The sequence below is a fragment of the Palaemon carinicauda genome, chromosome 11 (genome assembly GCF_036898095.1).
Source record: "Palaemon carinicauda isolate YSFRI2023 chromosome 11, ASM3689809v2, whole genome shotgun sequence".
Lineage (NCBI taxonomy): Eukaryota > Metazoa > Arthropoda > Malacostraca > Decapoda > Palaemonidae > Palaemon > Palaemon carinicauda.
In genome coordinates, this window is record NC_090735.1 from 70,871,450 (window position 1) to 70,892,059 (window position 20,610).

Here is a 20,610-nt window from a genome sequence, read left to right on the forward strand (position 1 = left end):
AATTCTTCTTCACCCAAGGGGTCAACTACTGCACTGTAATTGGTCTGTGGCTACTTTCCTATTTGTAAGGGTAGAGAAAACTCTTTAGCATGGGGAGCAGCTCTTCTAGGAGAAGGGCACTCCAAATCAAACGATGGTTCGCTAAGTCTTAGGTAGAGCCATATCCACTGTACCATAGTCTTCCACTGTCTTGGACACTCTTGGGTTAGAGTTCTCTTGCTTGAAGGTACACTCGTTTGCAATATTCTATCTAAATTCTCTTCCTCTTGTCTTGTTAAATTATTTAAAGTTTATATATGAAATATTTATTTTAATGTTGTTACTGTTCTTGAAATATTTATTTTTCCTTATTCCCTTTCCTCACTGGGCTATTTTCCTGGTTGGGGCCCCTGGGTTTCTAGCATCCTGCTTTTATGATTAGGGTTGTAGCTTAATAATAATAATAATAATAATAATAATAATAATAATAATAATAATAATAATAATACACTCCATTCTCAATTCTCTGCAACTTTTGCAGGATGTGTACTGGACTATTAATCTTGAACAAAGAAGAAGAAGAAACCGAGATAAGACTGAACTTGAATCTCCCGACTGAGTCCCGGAGTAAACAACAAACAACCCAACGACTGCTCAATTAAGGTGCTTCTTAACCAATTGGGTACTGGGCCACAAACTTAATCCCGGAAGGTTTGTTAATTATAATTCTTCCCTTCTGATGTACATAACTTGTCTTTGGAAAAGCTCAATCATTTTTACGTCCTGTAATGCTTAGTAAATATATGTTCATGTTACAATACTGTTTCTCAAGCTGACCCTGTGTAGCAGACTAGCCTAGATTAATGGGTATTATTATAGTTTATCATAGGGTAATGTAACCTAGAGAAAAACTACGTTTTTCTATAGTTAAAGGTCCGTTCTTTTCGAAAATGACTCAAGTTCCTGTCGCAAATGAATAGTTTCAGAAATATATATATATATATATATATATATATATATATATATATATATATATATATATATATATATCGGTATTATTGTAGTGTATATATCTATATCCACCGATAATGGGGGACCCCCCAGTGGGAACTCAGGGTTTTGGGTTGGGAAAACATACTGGGGAAATGGTATATAATGGTAAAACAATTCTTTTCTTTTCTATTCATTACCTTTCAGGATGTATATCTGTTCAAAATGATACCCTGTAATGCAGTAAAAATTTACTGATTAATGTTACTATTATTCTGTGAAAGGTTTTTGTGTCAGATCAGCCTTTTTAGAAATCTCTTGTTTTAGTGGTTAGTATTTTATTGTGCATTGGCCTGCTTTATGCTACCTAAAATATCTCTTATATGTCATGAAAAATTGCAGGCTTAATTTTCCTTGGATTCTGCCTTGAAAAGTCCAAGGGAGTAACCTACCTTCAACCCAATCTATTTTTAAACAAACCTTTGCTTTTTTATATCAGTGTATTAGGATTCAAGGAGCCCTTGTATACCAGCAGTCAGTTCCTCATGCGTTAATTAAAAATGGACATCAACTAACCCAAACTTTCCCCCTAACCTAACCTACTAGCCGTGTCCTCACTATTTACCAAACGGGGGGGGGGGGGGTGTTTAACGCCCCCCTGCGACCCCCCTTACACTGCCGTATTCTAAGTTAGACATAATAATACATATAGGCGGCCGCTATCATACATACACTCCTGATTTAATTTTGTAGCAAGATTTACTAAGCAAAAGGATTTCTATATCCTTTTATTTTTTTGTGTATAGCCCAATCGGGATGTATGTATGATAGCAGCCACATGCATGTATGATTATGGCTAACTTAGAATACGGCAGTGTAAGGGATTGTTGCAGTGGGGCATTAACCCCCCCCCCCCCTCCCCATTAAGTAAGTAGGTAAGGACACTGCTTCTAGGTTTGGATGCTACTCCCTACAGAATCATCTAAACTAAACTGACCTTTGATGCTATGTCCTTATTTCCTTATTTGTTGTATATTTTACGAGTAATAATAAAGTCTTGCCCCTCCTGATTGATGATTAAATGTGTAAGGAATGTTATTTCAGGTCGTAGTTAGAATGAAAATAAATTTTAAGAGAAGAAAATTGGTATTGGTTTATTTATGGACATTAATAATGTAGTGTATTTTAACATACCTGTAGTTCTCTATGTTAAGGAAGTCTTTTGTAGTATTTCTGTATAATATTATCTGTCGCAAATGCCTAGTTCTTTATATATCGACGATCAAACTCACGCTACTCATGTCTTCCTCCCAGATTTTTTCTAAGTCTGTTGTTATTGTTGACTGTGTCTTGTTTTTGCGCAAATGAGCCCTGTAACCACTATAATCCGCAGACAAACTAGCCCACTATGACGTTTGGCCAATCACAGCACCTATCCACTATGACGTTACAGGTTTGGCCAATCACAGCGCGACAATACATTATCTTACCTAGGTCTTTCATTTCGTTCTTAGACATGGAGGCTATAGCAAGCACGTCATCTCATATTGCACAAGAAGTTGAAATTCCATCTTCTTGTCCTGACTGTTTCCTAACTTACAATGAATTTGTTGTAACTTATTCGGGGAATATTGAAAAACTAGTGGATTTGTGCCAGAGACACAATTTAATTTTACAAAATAAAAATTGTCCTGCATGTCAAGGAACCTTCGCAACGGCTTCATTCCTCAAAGCAGCAGCTCATCTTTATGAACCAACAGTCTAAGGTAAGCTTCATTAATTTGTAGAGTATATTATAATAGTGATAGTATAACTATGTATACAGCAGTACCATCACTTTGGATTTGGTTTGACGGATGTGTTAGGTAGTGGCCGCAAGGGGGGGGGGGGTGTCACAGGGGCTAGGCCTAGGTAGGGGTACAGGGCCCTAGGTTAGGTGGCCTTAAGGGGGGTCACATGGGGTGTCGAAGGCCCCCCCCCCCCCTGTAGGCCTAAGTAGGGGTACAGGGCCCCTAGGCTAGGTTAGGTGGGTTTATTAGGTTCGGTAGTGCCCTGAAAATCACTGTGGCCTTAAAGGGGGGGGGGGGGGGTCGCAGGGGGAGGCAGAACCCCCCCCCCCCCCCCGGTGGGGCTAGGTTGGGGTATAGGGGAATGGGTGGTGGAAGGATAAGTATTCATTTGCGATGGAAATAAACCTGAAAATCATTCAAATCACATCATAATACAACAGAAAAACGTATATTTTATGTTGAAAGCAATTAATGTCCATAAGTAAAAAAAATACTGAAAATTTGGCATGTATATATATATATATATATATATATATATATATATATATATATATATATATATATATATATATATATATATATATATATATATATATATATATATATCCTATACTAATCATAGATACAATTGTAAAATTATTTTTATTTATACGTTATTTCTTACGAGGCAAGTTTCTTCCATGCAATGGAAAAGTTGAAGGGGCAGTCACACCTTCCTTGTGAGTGAGGACACGCAATAAAGGTTATGATGGTGTACATAAGGCCTGTACACATCCTGAATATCCTTGAAATTTTTAGTATAGTTCAATATTTCTAATGAAAATAAGAGGTTTTCCTGGTATTATTACAGGTGATTTGAATACAATATTTGGCAGTGATCCTTATTTGTCCTGTACCCGAAATACAAACCACGCTATTTACATAGGGTTTACTTTCGGCGTAGCTGAAATGACGAGCCATTAGAATTTTAACGAGGGTTAAACTATCCCCGCGCTAGTTAGCACGGGGGTAGGGGAGGGGTAGCTAGCTACCCCTCCCCCCCACACACTGGTGAGCTACCTCACTTTACTTTTGGCTTGGACGATGAACAGACGTGTCTGTCTCGTCCTCGCATTGTTGACAGCCTTAATCTGTTTTTCTTTTGCTTATGATGTGTGTTTGAAGTTGGCCTCTACCTTTTCTTCCCATTATGCGGAAGTGCCCTGGACTCCCCGACCGCCCCTGTGGAACATTCATGTCGGCGGTCGATACAGACCCTCACACCCTTTGCCCGCAGTGTCGAGGTCAACGGTGTGAAAGAGATGATAATTGTAGTTAGTGCAGGGAGTGGTCTACCTCCCAGTGAGTGAGGGTTGCCCGGCGGCGTAAGAAGAAGTCTAAGCGAGACCGTTCTCCCTCAGGGGCTGCCTTAAGGAAGGAATGCTCCAAGGACTCTTCTTCCGTTGCCCGAACCTCCTCCGAAGCTCCCACTCGTTCGGTCTCTCGCGAGAGGCCGCCGAGTGGTAGCGTAGGCCATTCTTTTGTTTCCCAATCTCGGGGTTCGGGAGAGGGTGTTGCCTCCCATAGCGAGGCAGCTCCTCCTCCTCCGGGGGAGGACATTGTTGATTTTGTTGATGACCAAACTGTTTCTAACAATGATCTTTTCCAGCTTTGGGCTTCCTTGGGGCTTAAGGGCTCACCCTTCAAGGAAGCCCTGTTTGATCTGATCCAGTTGGGGGCAGCTGTCCAACAGTCGACGGTAATACCAAAGGTAGACCCTCTAGCTATTGTCGACGTTGTTGTGGCAGAGGCGTCCGACGGGTCGGGTCAAACCCCGGCTGCTGCTGTTGCGGATGTTGCTGAAGGCTCAGGTTCCCCCTCCAAACATCCTTCGAGGGGAAAGCTGGGTCCAACGGTCTCTCCTGCGGGTGTTCCTCCCCCTTTGGGGAGTGCACTGACAGAGACTCCTCTTCGGAGGACCGATGACGGTGATACCCTGCCTCGAGGTCATCTTTGCCGTAAGGCTTGCCCTCCTCTTCGTCGTCGAGGCCTTCCTTCTCCTTACAAGGGAATTAAGAGGCGCCTCTTCGGGTCTTCATCTTCGTCGTCCCCTGCAAAGGATTCTTCTCGTCAGGAGCAGACCGTGGCAGTGACATCACTGGACCTCTCCGCAGATCGTTCGCGATCTCCTGCGCCTGCCAGGTCCCCCTTGATCATTCAAGCACCGGTCCCTTCGGGGAAGAAGGGCTTATCCCACAATGTGGGTAAGTCCCTTCCGCATCAGGTTACACCTGTACGCTCTACAGTAGCGCGCAAGCGCCAGCGCTCTCCTGATCGCCAGCGCCCTCCTGCTCGCCAGTGCTCTCCTGCGCGCAAGCGCTCCTGCTGATGAGTCAACAGACTCTGATCGCCAGCGCTCTCCTGCCCGTCAGCACTCACCTGCGCACAAGCGCTCTTCTGTCCCTGCTGCGCGCACTGCGCGTCAACAGTCTCCTGAGCGCCGTCAATCTCCTGCTCGTCAGCGCACTTCTGCGCGCCCAGTTCCTGATGCGCGCCATGCGCACCAACGTTCGCCCACGCGCCCACGACCTTCGGATCTGGGCGCAGGCAAGGACATTGATCCTTTGCCTCGCCAGCGGTTCCCTGCGCGTCCACCTCCGCCTGCGCACCACCGTGCGCTTTCTCCTGTGCGCACTTCTAAAGTGCATGCGCGCCCACAAGTCGACTCCTGAGCCTGCCCACGAGCGTTCGCCCTTGAGCACATCAGCGCCCCCTGGCCCTGCGCCCCAGTTGGCAACTTCTCTCCGCGCTACTGCGTGCCATCCTACGCGTCAGCGATCTCCTACACTCCAGCGTTCTCCTACGCGCCCACGCGATCCTTCGCCTGTGCGCAAACGCTCTCCAACGCGCCCACGCGTCTGATCGCCACAGTTCACCGACTCCCCCACGCGTTAACTCGCCTGTGCGTATTTGGTCACCTACTCGCCCCACACGTCATCGTTCGCCAACGCGCCATCAATCGCCAACGCTCTTACACTCGCCTATGCTCTACCAATCGCCTACGCACCATCGCTCTCCTGATCACCAGCGATCGCCCGGGCGCTCGCGCGCACCCTCACCTGTGCATCCACGCACACCTTAGCCTGCGCGCCCACGCGCCCCCTTGCCAGCGCATCCACGCGCCCACTCGCCTGAGCGCCCGCGCCCTCATCTCCACGCGCCCGCGCCCTCATCTCCACGCGCCCGCGCACCTGCGCGCCAATGGTCGCCCGCGCGCGACCCCCATCGCGATTCCCGCCGGGTTTCGCAGCGCGCCCAACCTTGCGAGTTGCTGGGGACGCGTGCTTCCAGATCATCCTCGCGATCATTATCTCGTAAGCGCCGAGCACGCGTCCAGGAGCAGGAAGATTCATCGGAGAGATCCAGGCAACATTCTTCTTCCCTTTATTATTATTATTATTATTAAATGCTAAGCTACAACCCTAGTTGGAAAAGCAGGATGCTATAAGCCCAGGGGCCCCAACAGGGAAAATAGCTCAGTGAGGAGAGGAAACAAGGAAATATAAAATATTAACAACATTTAAATAAATATTTCCTATATAAACGATAAAAACTTCAACAAAACAAGAGTAAGAGAAACTAGATAGAACAGTGTGCCTGAGTGTACCCTCAAGCAAGAGAACTCTAACCCAAGACAGTGGAAGGCCATGGTACAGAGGCTATAGCACTACCCAAGACTAGAGAACAATGGTTTGATTTTGGAGTGTCCTTCTCCTAGAAGAGCTGCTTACCATAGCTAAAGAGTCTCTTCTACCCTTACCAAGAGGAAAGTAGCCAGTGAACAATTACATTGCCGTAGTTAACCCCTTGGGTGAAGAAGAATTGTTTAGTAATCTCAGTGTTGTCAGGTGTATGAGGACAGAGGAGAATCTGTAAAGAATAGGCCAGACTATTCGGTGTCTGTGTAGGCAAAGGGAAAGAACCGTAACCAGAGAGAAGGATCCAATATGGTACTGTCTGGCCAGTCAAAGGACCCCCTAACTCTCTAGCGGTAGTATCTCAACGGGCGGCTGGTGCCCTGGCCAACCTACTACCTTTCTTCGTTTCAGGCAGGCCCAGTAGTATCCGCTCCTAAGGATCAGCCGATCCCCTTCCCTCCAGCAGGAATCGCTGATACTGCGTCAGTCAGCCGCCAGCCTTGGTTTAATTCCCTGATGAAAGCGGTCGTGCAGGCTATGAAGCCAGCCCTCGCTGATCTGGGACTAAAACCAACGGCTCCCTCGCCCCCGCTGAAGAGAAGGAGAGGAGTGGATTTAGCGGTAACTTCTCCCAGGGTTAAGCTGGCTCCCAAGAGGTCCATCGGGAAGGCCCCTTCCCCTTTGCAGGCGCTTTCTCCTTCTCCTGCGGATGAAGCTTTCCCGTCCTCAGGAGAGTCCAGCGAGGTGAGGCACTCTCCCGCGGCACCAATGGGAGGAACCCCACCTCGAGGAAGAGAAACGTTTCGCGTAGGAGGGACCTTCCAGACCTCTTTGCTAGAGTCCTATATCCCTCCCAGGAGGGAGCCCAAGGACTCAAAGACGATGCCCAAGTCATCTTCGAGGATTCGTCCAGAGCCAACCATTCCCCGGGAGGACGTACGCGTGTCCCCCCAAGAAGAGCCATTGAGGACAGGAGACTTAGCTGCCAGTCCACAAGGAGGAGAGCAGCGCGAGTCAGAGCATGCCTTCTGGCAGGTCCTTAATCTAATGAGGCAACTCAATAGTTTTAAGGACCCCGAGACCGCCCCCCGCGAATGCAAGGATACGGTCCTGGACCAAGTTTATGGTATTCAGAAGCCCCCAAAGGCCAGTGCAGCCCTGCCATTGTCCCAGGGGGTGAAGAGTGCCAGGGACAAGGTCGAGGGTCAGCTTTCCGAGCTCGCCTCCTCCAGCCGTTCTTCTGCCGGGAACAAGCTCCTCCCACCTCCTCACGTTCAGCAGAGGAGGTACTTCGAGGTCATGGAGGAGTCTTGTTTAGCTCTTCCCCTCCACCACTCCGTGGAAGAGCTCACCAAGGGTCTTTCTCTAGAGAAACTCAATGCTCGGCAGGTGACATTCTCAGCGTCGGAGATCCTAAGCCAAGAGAAAGTCCCTAAAGTGTGCCATGCAGGCCAATTCGTTGCTGGATGTCTGGCTGGGGTCTCTGGGCATCCTATTGCGCTCTGAGAACTTGTCCAAGGAGAGCAATAGGAAGGCCCTGGAGACCTTCCTCCTCTCGGGCACACGCTCCATTGAGTTCTTGGCTCACCAGGTCACTAACCTGTGGGCTAACTCGATTCTAAAGCGACGTGATGCGGTGACTGAGAGGTTCCACCCGAAGGTCCCCGCTGTGGATGTCAGCAAGCTCAGACATTCTTCCATCTTTGGAGGAAACCTGTTTGAGCTCAAGGATATAGAACGGATAGCTGAGAGGTGGAGGAAGACGAGTCACGATGCGCTCCTCCAGAAGGCCCTTACATCTCGGCCCTACAAACCTCCAGCTCCTCGAACAGCAACAGCAGCCTCGCAAGACACCGAAGCAGACTCCGGCAGCTAAGACCAAGGTGTCTAAACAGCAGCCCTTTCCTGTCAAAGACAAAAAGGGCGGAAAGTCCTCCAGGGGAGGCAGAAATCCTAGAAGGAGCGGCCGAGGCCGCAAACGCTAGATTGGCAATCCCCCTTCGTGTCCACCTGTAGGGGGATGCCTGCAAAGTTGCATGCACAGGTGGCAGCAACACGGGGCCGATTCCTGGACGGTCTCTGTGATCGGACAAAGATATCGCGTCTCGTTCATAACATCTCAACCTCCCCTGACAGCGAATCCAGTGTCGTTGAGCTCCTATGCCATGGGATCAGCAAAGGGGCTAGCCCTTCGGGCAGAAGTCGAAACCATGCTCAAGAAGGATGCTCTCCAGGAGGTCGTAGACGGCTCCCGGGCTTCTTCAGTCGACTCTTTCTTGTAAAGAAGGCGTCTGTAGGCTGGAGACCCGTCATCGACCTCTCAGCCCTGAACAAGTTTGTCTAACAAACTTCATTCAGCATGGAGACAGCAGACACGGTCAGACTTGCAGTGAGACCGCAAGACTTCATGCGCACACTGGATCTGAAGGACGCATACTTCCAGATCCCAATCCATCCGTCTTCCAGGAAGTACCTAAGATTCAGCCTTGACAACAAGATCTACCAGTTCAAGGTGCTGTGTTTCGGTCTCTCCACAGCACCTCAGGTGTTCACCAGAGTGTTCACACTGATATCTTCCTGGGCGCACAGGAACGGCATCCGTCTCCTCCGTTATCTGGACGACTGGCTGATCTTGGCAGACTCGGAGTCGACCCTTCTTCGACACCGAGACAGGCTTCTGGGAATTTGCCAAGATCTAGGGATCATGGTAAATCTCGAGAAGTCCTCTCTGCTCCCAACACATCGACCGGTATATCTAGGCATGATATTAGACACCAATCTCCACAAAGCTTTTCCATCAGATGACAGGATAGCAAGGCTGAGGAGGGTTGCAGAGCCTTTCCTCAGTCGAGTAGACCTTCCAGCCCAATCTTGGTTACGTCTCTTAGGTCACCTAGCCTCCTTGGCCCGTCTAGTTCCGAATGGCCGCCTCAGGATGAGATCTCTGCAGTGGCGGTTCAAGTCCCGGTGGAATCAAAGCATCGATTCCCCGGACTCTCTTGTCTCAATAGGACCTGCGGAACGGTCGGACCTGCGGTGGTGGCTGACCGACGACGATCTTCTCGTCCTTCCCCCGGATTTGATGCTGTTTTCGGACGCATCAAAAGAAGGGTGGGGGGCCCACGTTCTGAACCAGAGTCCCTCAGGCCTATGGTCAGAATCAGAAAAGTATCTCCACATCAACCTGCTAGAGATGAAGGCCGTATATCTGGCCCTTCAACAGTTCCAACAGACCCTGGCGGGCCACTCCGTGGTGGTGATGAACGACAACACCACAGTAGTGGCTTATATCAACAAGCAGGGAGGTACCTTTTCACGACAGCTATCCCATCTTGCAGTAGAGATACTGAGATGGACCGAAGTCCACTCGATACGTCTATCAGCTCCCTTCATTCCTGTCAAAAGGAATGTGCTCGCCGACAGTCTGAGCAGAGCTTCGCAGATAGCGAGTACCGAGTGGTCTTTGGATCCTCAAGTAGCCAACAAAGTCCTAACTTTGGGGTTCCCCGACAGTGGACCTGTTCGCGACAGCCTTGAATTTCAAGCTGCCGCTGTACTGCTCCCCAGTCTCGGACCTCAAGGCACTCTGGCAAGATGCCTTCCAACAACGGTTGGACAACATCGACGTCTACGCCTTCCCACCGTTCTGTCTGATGAGAAGGGTGCTCAACAAGACCAGACTATCGGTCAACCTGTCAATGACCTTAATAGCTCCGCTATGGCATCGTGCAGAGTGGTTCCCGGACCTTCTGCAACTCCTGACGGAACTCCCGAGAGAGCTTTCCCCACGACACGAGCTACTCAGACAACCACATTGCAACATCTTCCACAAAGCCATAGCATCGCTTCGGCTTCACGCCTGGAGACTATCCAACGTCTCCTCACTGAGAGAGGCTTTTCGCAACAAGTTGCGGAAAGGATGTCTCGACACCTGCGAAAGTCATCTGCAGGGGTCTACCAGGCGAAGTGGAGAGTCTTCTGTGGTTGGTGTCCTGGGAGGGGTATCTCTCCCCTCGATGCCACTATTCCAGCAATACCGGAGTTTCTTGTGTATTTGCGCGAGGAAATGCGCCTTTCGGTCTCGGCGGTGAAAGGCTATCGCTCACTTAAGCCTAGCCTTCAGGCTAAAAGGAATAGACATTTCTTCCTCGCTGGAACTTTCCTTACTCATACGAAGCTACGAGCTTACCTGCCCTCAGTCGGAAGTGAGACCTCCTCCATGGAACGTGGTTCAAGTCCTCAGGGCTCTGAAGAGACCCCCGTTCGAACCATTACGCCAGGCCTCTGATCAACACCTGACTTGGAAGACGGTATTCCTGCTCGCTCTGGCTTCGGCCAAGCGGGTCAGTGAACTTCATGGTCTCTCATAAGACATCGCCCATTCAAGGGGATGGGGGGAGGTAACGTTCAGGTTCGTCCCTGAGTTTGTTGCCAAGACTCAGAACCCTGGAGTGCCGGACCCACGGTTCGACTTCTTCAGGGTTACGAGTCTCCGTTCCGTAACAGATGACCCAGACCATCTGCTACTTTGCCCAGTAAGAAGTCTGAGGCGTTATCTGAAGAGAACAGCTGCAGTCCGTCCCCGCGTGCAAGCTCTGTTTTTGAGCACGGGAAGGACGAAGAGGAGGGTCACCAAGAATACCATCTCAGCCTGGATTCGAAGGACCATTCATCATGCCTTGAATCCAGACAATCCTCCGTCACGTCGACCTAGGGCACATGATGTCAGGGGCATCGCTACGTCCCCGGCCTTCAAGAGAAACTTCTCTGTGACGCAGGTGTAACAAGCTGGGGTCTGGAAGCGTCAAACGACCTTCACAGCCCACTACCTGCAGGACGTGACCCACAGGAGCCTCGATACTTTTTCTATCGGCCCTGTGGTGGCTGCACAACAGTTGGTCTAACCTCAGGCTCCTTAATGGACAAGTAGCAGAAGGTTGAGGGCACTGTTACCCGGTTTTAGTCTGCGTTAATGAAAGAGTATGTCTGTCCCTTACTTCTTTCTTCATCCTCCCCTCTCTTGGGGAATGCAGCATCCTGGGTCTCTGCATAGCTGACCTCAAACCTCTGCAGGTAAACCATGCTTCCTTGTGTTCCTAGTATTAAGAATAGTACTGTCACGTCCCCCATACCCTGACGAGGTGGTATTGGGACGTCCTAGCCTAGAATTCCATCTAAAGGACTTCAAGTCAACTTCCTAAGACGAGTCACACTTCATTTCTCCACACACAACTTATGTAGGCCGCACGTTTCTTGCTTAGCAAGAAACTTGCGAGGTGCAGGGACTTTTTCTTGAGTGCTGCTCACTCGGATTCTGAGTCCCCGGGTAAGCCAAAGCCAGTAAGGCTGGGGACTTTCCACCCTGCCTAAGGGTAAGTCACCCTATGTAAATAGCGTGGTTTGTATTTCGGTTACGGAACAAATGACAAATTCCGAGATAATTTGTATTTTTCCTAACCATACAAACCTTAGCTATTTACACATACAGTATTTGCCCGCCAGCCCTATCCCCCAAGACAAGTCCTACCTCTAAGTGAAGTGAGGCAGCTCACCAGTGTGTGGGGGGGAGGGGTAGCTAGCTACCCCTCCCTTACCCCCGTGCTAACTAGCACGGGGGTAGTTTAACCCTCATTAAAATCTAATGGCTCGTCATTTCAGCTACGCCGAAAGTAAACCCTATGTAAATAGCTAAGGTTTGTATGATTAAGAAAAATACAAATTATCTCCGAATTTGTCATTTTTCAAATTATGCACGTATAAAGATTCTAGGGTAAAATTACAATTTCAGCCAAACTCATATAATGTATTTGATATAAGAATATATTTTTTTCTATTGTGAATAAAGTGTTTTCAATGGATTTTAACTTTATTCCTGCCACAAGTCAAATATAGAAATACAGGGCCCCCGTAATAACTACAATAATCCTGTTCCGTAGTGGATAATCGGGGTTTTTGTTTGGGAGAATACAGAAAACGGGTAAAATAAGAGAAGCTATCTAGCCTAAAGAGTCAGTCATCGTAATAAGAAATCATTGTTCTGTAACTGGAATACAAATCACGCTATTTAATAGGGGTATTATTTTTGGCGTAGCTGAAATGACGAGCAATTAATCTTTAACGAGGGTTTACTACCCACACTGCTAGTTAGCGGGGTTAAGGGAGGGGGTAGGGTAGCTTGCTACCCCCCCCCCCCCTTTCACACACTTGTGCTTGAGCTCACTTTGCTCTTGGCTCGGATGGTGGTCGGACGTGTCCGCTCTCATCCTCGCCGTCATATTGGCAGCCATTTAATTACTTTTGTTCTTTTCTTTTTCTAGTTTCTGTATATGTGAAGTTGGCCTCTGTGATCATGTGCACCTGCCCTGGGTTTCCCGACCGCCCCTGTGGAACATTCATGTCGGCGGTTGAGACTGATCCTCACGTCCTTTGTCCTTCTTGTAGGGGCCAACAGTGTAATAGTAACAACAAGTGTAGTGAGTGTAGGGAGTGGTCTGCCTTCCAGTGGGAGAGGTTTTCACGACGACGGAAGAAGAAGTCTAAATGTGATATTTCTCCTTCGAAGGTTGCTTCGAAAGGAGAAAAACCCAAGGCCTCTTCTTCCGTTGCCCAAGCCTACTCCGAAGCTCCCACTCGGTCGGTCTCTTTCGAGAGACCGTCGAGTGGTAGCGTAGACCGATGTATTGTTAACCAACCTCAGGTTTGGGAAATGGCGTTGCTTCCCCTAGCAAAGCAGCTCCACCTCTCCCCCACAGGAAGGATATGTCACTAACCTCCTTATTTCAGCTTTGGTCCTCCTTGGGGCTCACGGGTTCGCCCTCCAAGGAGGTTTTGCTTAACTACATCCGATTGGGTGCTGCTGTCAAGCAATCGTCGTCACCGTCAGAGGTTGATCCTCTGTCTCTTGTCGACGTTATGGTGTCAGAGGTATCCAATGTGGTCTCACCCATCTCCTCTTCCACTCCAAACTCTACGGTAGCTGATGGCTTAATTTCTCACGTTCCTGTTCAACCTACGAGGGGGAAACTAAGTCCATCGTCAGTCTCTCCTGCTAGTGTTTCTTCCCCTCGGGGGAGTTCACTTACAGAGACTCCTCTTCGGAGGACTGCAGAAGGTCAGCTTGCTGATCCAACGGCCCCCAGAAGGCTCATTCGTTGGAAGGCTTGCCTTCCTCTTTGCCATAGAGGCCTTCCTTCACCTGCGGTGAGGAGGCGCCTCTTAGGTTCAACATTTTTGATGCAGTACCCCGCAGAGGAGCCTCTAAACCAATCATCTGTCACTGCATCTGCATTGGTCCTGGACATCTCTGCAGACCGTTCACTATCTCCTTCGGTGGAAGGTCGACCTTTTAAAGGACATGCCAACCTTCCACCCGACAGACCTGCCGGCCTGCCGTCGCCGTTCCTGCATGGGCCTAAGAAGGCTCCATCCAAGTGTGCTATTGCGCGCCAACAACTTACGCGCCCACGAAACCTGACAAGCGCTCTTTAGTAGCTCGTCAGGCCCCATCACCACGCGCGAACATTCATCCTAACCCTAATACAGGGCATTAAGAGCGTACGCAAATACGCTCCAACAAGACCATAGCTCCATCACGCACTATGTGCGCCCTCATGTTCACATGCGCCCACGATCTCCTGCCCGCCAGGTCTTGCCTGTGCGCCCACGCGCCAACCGTCTCCTACGCGCCCGTGCCCATTTGCGCGTCTACACTCACCTGCGCGCCATGATGCGCACCATCCTACACGCCAGGTAAAACCTGCGCGCTAACTTTCTGGGAAGTCAGCCATGCTGCCTTCTCCCGCTCACCAACACTTACCAACGCGCCAGCCTTCTCCCGTGCGCATCTGCAAGGATATGCGCGCGCGCCCTGCGCACGCTCAGCAATCCTCTCCGAGGGATGCGCGCCAACATTCTCCCGCGCACCCCGCATGAATCCACTGCGCTCCCGTGCGCTAGGGAACCTTCTCCTACGCACGCACGCCCTACGCAGACATGCGTCAACACTCGCCCGTGCATCACCAGTCTTGATATTCTCCCTCGCGCGAGCGTCAATATACTCCTGCGTACGAGACTACATACCCCAATGAACGACGTACGGCAAGGTCGCCATTGCCTCATTCCCTTCCCCGCAAGCACGTGCCACCGCGCATTGTGGGAGAAGGGAAACTTCCAGAGGGGTCCAGGATCCCAAAGCTATCACAGGTGAACCCACCAATGATAGTGACTCCTCCCAGGGATCCTTCAATCCCTTTCCCTTCAAAGGGTATGTCTGACAGCGCATCTGTCAGCCAACAGCCCTGGTTTGGTGCCCTGATCAGAGCCGTAGCTCAGGCTTTCAAGCCTGTCTTTTCTGAATTGGGACACAGAACCATGGCTTCTTTTACCCCTTTAAAGAGAAAAAGAGGAGTTCCAGACGCTGTCACTTCCCCAAGGGCAAAACTTGACTCCACGCAGACCTTTGAGGCAGGTTCCTTCTTTTCCTCAGACTGCCTCACCTTCCCTTTCAGACGAAGATTTCCCGTCTCCAAGGGAATCACACGAGGAGAGACTTTCCCCCATCGCACCAATGGAGGAACCCTCTCTACACGCTGAGGGGTCCACTCAGTCAGGGATTGGAAGGAACATGCCACCCTCGTCAATGTTGGAGTCATATATCCTTCCCAGGAAGGAATCTAAAGACTCCAAAACAATGCCTAAGTCCTCCACTAGAACTAGGATGGAGCCAACTAGCCACTCAGGGAATGTCCGCGACTCTCCCCAAGAAGAGCCTTCGGGGAAAGAAGGAGACTTTGCTGCAAGCCCTACAGCAGGATGAAACCAGCAAGAGTCAGAACATGTGTTTTTTTCTGACTCTAATGAGGGCTCTCAACGGGTTTTCCGACTCAGATATCCCTCCTCGAGAGGGCAAAGACATGGTCTCAGACCGCGTCTTTGGTACTCAAAAGCCCTCTGTAAGACCAGTGCAGCCCTGCCCTGGTCTCAAGGGGTAAAGAGTACCAGGGACAAGATCTCACAACAGCTCTCCGAGATGTCCTCCTCCAACCGTTCCGGTACCACCAACAAGCTCCTCCCACCTCCTTGCGTACAGCAGAGGAGGTACTTCGAGATCCTAGAGGAGCCTTGTCTAGCTCTTCCACTTCACCACACTGGAAGAGCTAACCGGGGGAGTCCCTCTTGAGAGAGACTCCAACTGGCAGGTCTCATTCTCGGTAACCGAGATCCTCAATCAGGAAAAGGTTGCAAAGTGTGCTATGCAAGCCATCGATATCTGGTTGGGGACCTTAGGTATCCTGATACGTTCTGAGGATTTCTCCAAGGAATGTACCAGGAAAGCTATGGAAACCTTCCTTCTCTCAGATACTCGCATGATCGAGTTTCTGGCCCACCAAGTCACGAACTTGTGGGCAAATACAATCCTGAAACGTCGGGATGCAGTAGCTGAGAGATTCCATCAGAAGGTATGTAGCACCAAGATCAATAGGCTTAGACATTCCTCCATAGAGGGGTCTGTTCTTTACGAGCCTAAGGATGTGGAACATGCCGCTGAGAGGTGGAGGAAGTCTCATCAAGACTCCCTTCTTCATAGGGCTTTAACATCCAAGCCCTATAAGCCTCCAGCACCACAGCAGTCCCGTCCAGTCAAGACCAGTACAACGACAACAGCAGCGAAGACTTTGGTGTCTAAGCCCTTTCCTGTCAAAGAAAGGAAAGGCAAAAAGTCCTCCATGGGAGGCAAAAATCCTAGAGGGAGCAGCCGAGGCCGCAAACACTAGGATAGGCAGTCCCCCTGCGATTTACCCTTGGGGGATGCCTACAAAGTTGCTCAAACAGGTGGAAGCAACTCGGGGCCGATTCCTGGACAATCTCTGTGGTAAGTCTAGGATATCGGGTCCCGTTCATAACATCTCTACCTCCCCTGACGACGAATCCAGTGTCATTGAGCTTCCTTGCCATGGGATCAGCAAGGGGGCAAGCCCTTCGGGCAGAAGTTCAGACGCTCTTAAAGAAAGGCGCTCTCCAAGAGGTCCTCGGCGAATCCCCAGGCTTCTTCAGTCGACTCTTTCTTGTAAAGAAGGCGTCTAGAAGCTGGAGACCAGTCATCGACCTCTCAGCTCTGAACGAGTTTGTCAAACAAACTCCGTTCAGCATGGAGACGACAGACGCGGCCAGAGTAGCACTAAAACCGCAAGACTTCATGTGCACACTGGACCCAAAGTACGCCTACTTCCAGATCCCAGTCCATCTGTCTTCAATTAAGTACTTAAGATTCAGCCTAGACAACAGAATGTACCAGTTCAAGGTGCTGTGCTTCGGTCTTTCCACAGCACCACAAGTCTTCACCAGAGTGTTCACCCTAGTATCATCTTGGGCACACAGGTTTGGCATCCGTCTCCTCCGTTATCTGGACGACTGGTTAATCCTAGCAGACTCGGTGTCGACCCTTCTTCAACACTGAGACAAACTTCTGAGACTTTGCCAAGATCTGGGGATCATGGTAAATCTCGAGAAGTCTTCCTGCTTCCCACTCAAAGACTGGTATACTTGGGCATGATTATAGACACCACTCTCCACAAAGCCTTCCCATCAGACGACAAGATAGCAAGGCTGAGGAAGGTCGCAAGACCTTTTCTCAGACGAGAAGAACTTCCAGCCCAATCGTGGTTACGTCTCCTCGGCCATCTCTCATCCTTGGTCCGTCTAGTTCCCAACGGTCGCCTCAGAATGAGATCTCTGCAATGGCGACTCAAATCCCGATGGAGTCAAGGATACGATTCCCCGGACGTCTTGATCCCAATGGGTCTCGCGGAACAGACGGACCTTCTGTGGTGGGTGGCAGATGAGAACCTACGAAAGGGAGTGGATCTTCTCGTCCTCCCCCCGGATTTGATGCTGTTTTCGGACGCCTCAAAGAAAGGGTGGGGGGCCCACGTTCTGGACCTCAGGCCTGTGGTCAGAATCAGAAAAGTGCCTCCATATAAATCTACTAGAAATGAAGGCTTTTTTTCTGGCCCTTCAACAGTTCCAACAACACCTGGCGGGTCACTCTGTGGTGGTGATGAGCGACAACACCACAGTAGTGGCTTACATCAATAAGCAGGGAGGTACCTTTTCAGAATAGCTATTCCATCTTGCAGTAGAGATACTGAGATGGACCGAAGTTCACTCGATTCCACTTTTGGCTCGCTTCATTCCGGGCAAAAGGAATGTGCTCGCCGACAGTCTGAGCAGAGCGTCTCAGATAGTGAGTACCGAGTGGTCTTTGGATCATCAAGTAGCCAACAAAGTCCTGACTTTGTGGGGTTCCCCAATTGTTGATCTGTTCGCGACAGCGTTGAATTTCAAACTGCCGCTGTACTGTTCCCCAGTCCCGGATCCCAAGGCTCTCTGGCAAGATGCTTTTCAACAACGGTGGGACAACATCGACGTATACGCCTTTCCCCTGTTCTGTCTGATGAGGAGGCTACTCAACAAGACCAGACTATTGGTCAACCTCTCGATGACTCTCATAGCTCCGCTGTAACATCACGCAGAATGGTTCCCGGACCTTCTGCAACTCCTTACGGATCCTCCGAGAGAACTCCCTCCACGACACGAGCTACTCAAACAACCACACGCCAACATCTTCCACAAAGCCCTAGGTTCACTACGACTTCACGCCAGTAGACTATCCAGCATCTCCTCTCTGAGAGAGGATTTTCGCAACAAGTTGCAATCAGGATGTCTGGACACCTGCAAAAGTCATCAGCAGCATTCTACCAGGCAAAGTGGAAAGTCTTTTGTGGTTGGTGTCGTGGAAGGGGTATCTCTCCACTCAATGCCACTATTCCAGCAATAGCGGAGTTCCTCGTGTATTTGTGTGAAGAAATGCGCCTATCAGTCTCAGCGGTGAAAGGCTATCGCTCAGCCTTAAGCCTCGCCTTCAGGCTGAAAAGAATGGACATTTCTTCATCGCTAGATCTTTCTCTACTCATACGTTGTTATGAACTTACCTGCCCTCAGTTGGAAGTGAGACCTCCCCCATGGAACGTGGTTCAAGTTCTCAGGTCTCTTAAGAGACCTCCCTATGAACCATTAAGCCAGGCAGCAGATCGCCACCTAACCTGGAAGATGGTGTTCCTACTAGCTTTGGCCTCGGCCAAGCGAGTCAGCAAACTTCATGGTCTCTTGTATGACATTGCCCATTCAAGGGGATGGGGGAAGGTAACATTCAGCTTTGTCCCTGAGTTTATTGCTAAGACTCAGAATCAGAGAGTAGCAGATCTTCGATTCGACTCCTTCCAGATTTCTAGTCTCTGTACTGTAACAGATGACCTAGACCATCTCTTACTATGCCCCGTAAGGAGCTTGAGGCTGTACCTCAAAAAAACAGCCGCAGCCCGTCCTCGTGTGCCAGCACTATTCGTCAGCACAGGAAGGACTAAGAGGAGGGTCACCAAGAACACCATCTCTGCATGGATTCGCAGGGTCATTGACCTGGCACTGAATCCAGACCCTCCTCCGTCACGCTGCCCCAGAGCACATGATGTCAAGGGCATAGCTACGTCCCTGGCCTTCAAAAGAAATTTTTCAGTGACGCAGGTTCTTCAAGCTGGGGTGTGGAAATGGTAAACCACATTCACATCCCACTACCTGCAAGACGTGACCCACAGGAGACTCTATACTTTCTCTATCGGTCCTGTGGTGGCTGCACAACAGCTGGTTTAAAACCTCAAGCTCCTTATTGGACAAGTAGCAGAAGGTTGAGGCATTGTTACCCTGTTTTAGTCTGCATGAATGAAAAGGTTTGACTGGCCCTTATTCTTTTCTTCAGTATCCCCTCTCTTGGGGAAAGCAGCATCCTGGGTGCTCTGCATAGCTGACCTCAAACCACTGCAGGTAAACCATGCTCCCTTGTGTTCCTAGTATTAATATTAATACTTTTTAAACATGAGGCTTACCGGTAGTTATATATATAGCTTACGTCCCTGACGTCACAGCAGTCCCTGACGTCACAGCAGAAAATTCAAAACTCGCACCAATCGCCGATTGGATAGCCAGGTGTACCACCTGCGCCCTCCAGTGAGGTACCTGGAACCATTCCATGATTCCTCAGATCTTCCCTGCCGCCGCTAGCGGCAACATCGTTGGATATTCTACTCTCTAATTACCTGATTTATTGCTGTTTACTTTGGTGATGTAAAATAATTTGGTTTTGACTCTCGCTTGTTTGGATTCTCTTTTGGATACTCTGGAATTACTTTTGGATTTTGATATTTTGACCCTTGCTTGTTGATCTCTCTTACAAATATTCAAAATGGCCACCACCACCCCCCCCCCCCCCCTTAAATTTTAGAATGTGTGTGACTGGGTGTAAGACCCGGTTGGCTAAGGCCTCAATTGATCCCCATTCACTCTGCGTTAAATGCAGAGGTAAAGTATGTGAGTTGGGTGATCGGTGTGACGAATGCGTTCTTTTATCTGAGAATGAGTGGCTAGAGTTTGACCGCTATACGCGTAAACTAGAAAGAGATAGGTTGAGACGTAATTCTTCTCGTTCTTCCAGAGACTTTTCCTCTTCCCGTGTCACCGAACTTATTCCTTCCCCTCTAGTGGTAGTTTCTGATCCCACTACAGTTACTGCTAATGAGCTTACACTTAAAGATATGATGGTGGCTATTCAACCTTTGGGCGCGAAGGTTGACTCCCACACTGCGGACAGAACGCAATTAATGTCCGATGTGAAGCAGTTAAAATGTGACAGTGCTAGAAGTGCAGTGAATTTATTTAGTGCTCGGGCCTGTCGTTCTCCTAGTCTTAGACCTCTTCCAAGCTCCCCAACCCCTGGGAGAAGGAATGTCGAATGACGAAAGGAAACGAGAGGCTTTAGCTCCCGAGAAGACGTCCCCTCGAGCGTACCTGTTGACATTTCACAGGATGTTCGCCCTCACCATAGGAAAGGTGAGGTTAAGATGGTTTCATCATCCTTGGATGACGCAGTACCTATAAGAGGCTGGCGTCAAGCTTCCAGACCTCTTAAGAGGAAAAGTGATAAAGTCAACCAGCGTCCTACCATGACACCGCAAGTTCCTGGTTGTAGCTATTGGAGCAGTCCGGAGCGTTTTCCTTCCAGCGAAGAGAGTTCGCCTGCCAAATGTCCTGCAAGGACGTCGGATTCTGTCAAGAATCGTCCAGTT

General features: G+C 49.5%; 1 protein-coding gene across 2 annotated transcripts in view; it reads left to right on the forward strand.

Moving 5' to 3' along the window:
* The first annotated feature begins 537 nt into the window (after positions 1 to 537).
* Positions 538 to 20,610, forward strand: part of LOC137650063 (cytokine receptor-like factor 3) — a 213,313-nt gene continuing 193,240 nt past the window's right edge. For both annotated transcript variants that reach the window (XM_068383111.1, XM_068383110.1), the window contains exon 1: positions 538 to 690. The gene's annotated coding sequence lies outside the window, so the exon portion shown is untranslated. The remainder of the gene's footprint in view (positions 691 to 20,610) is intronic.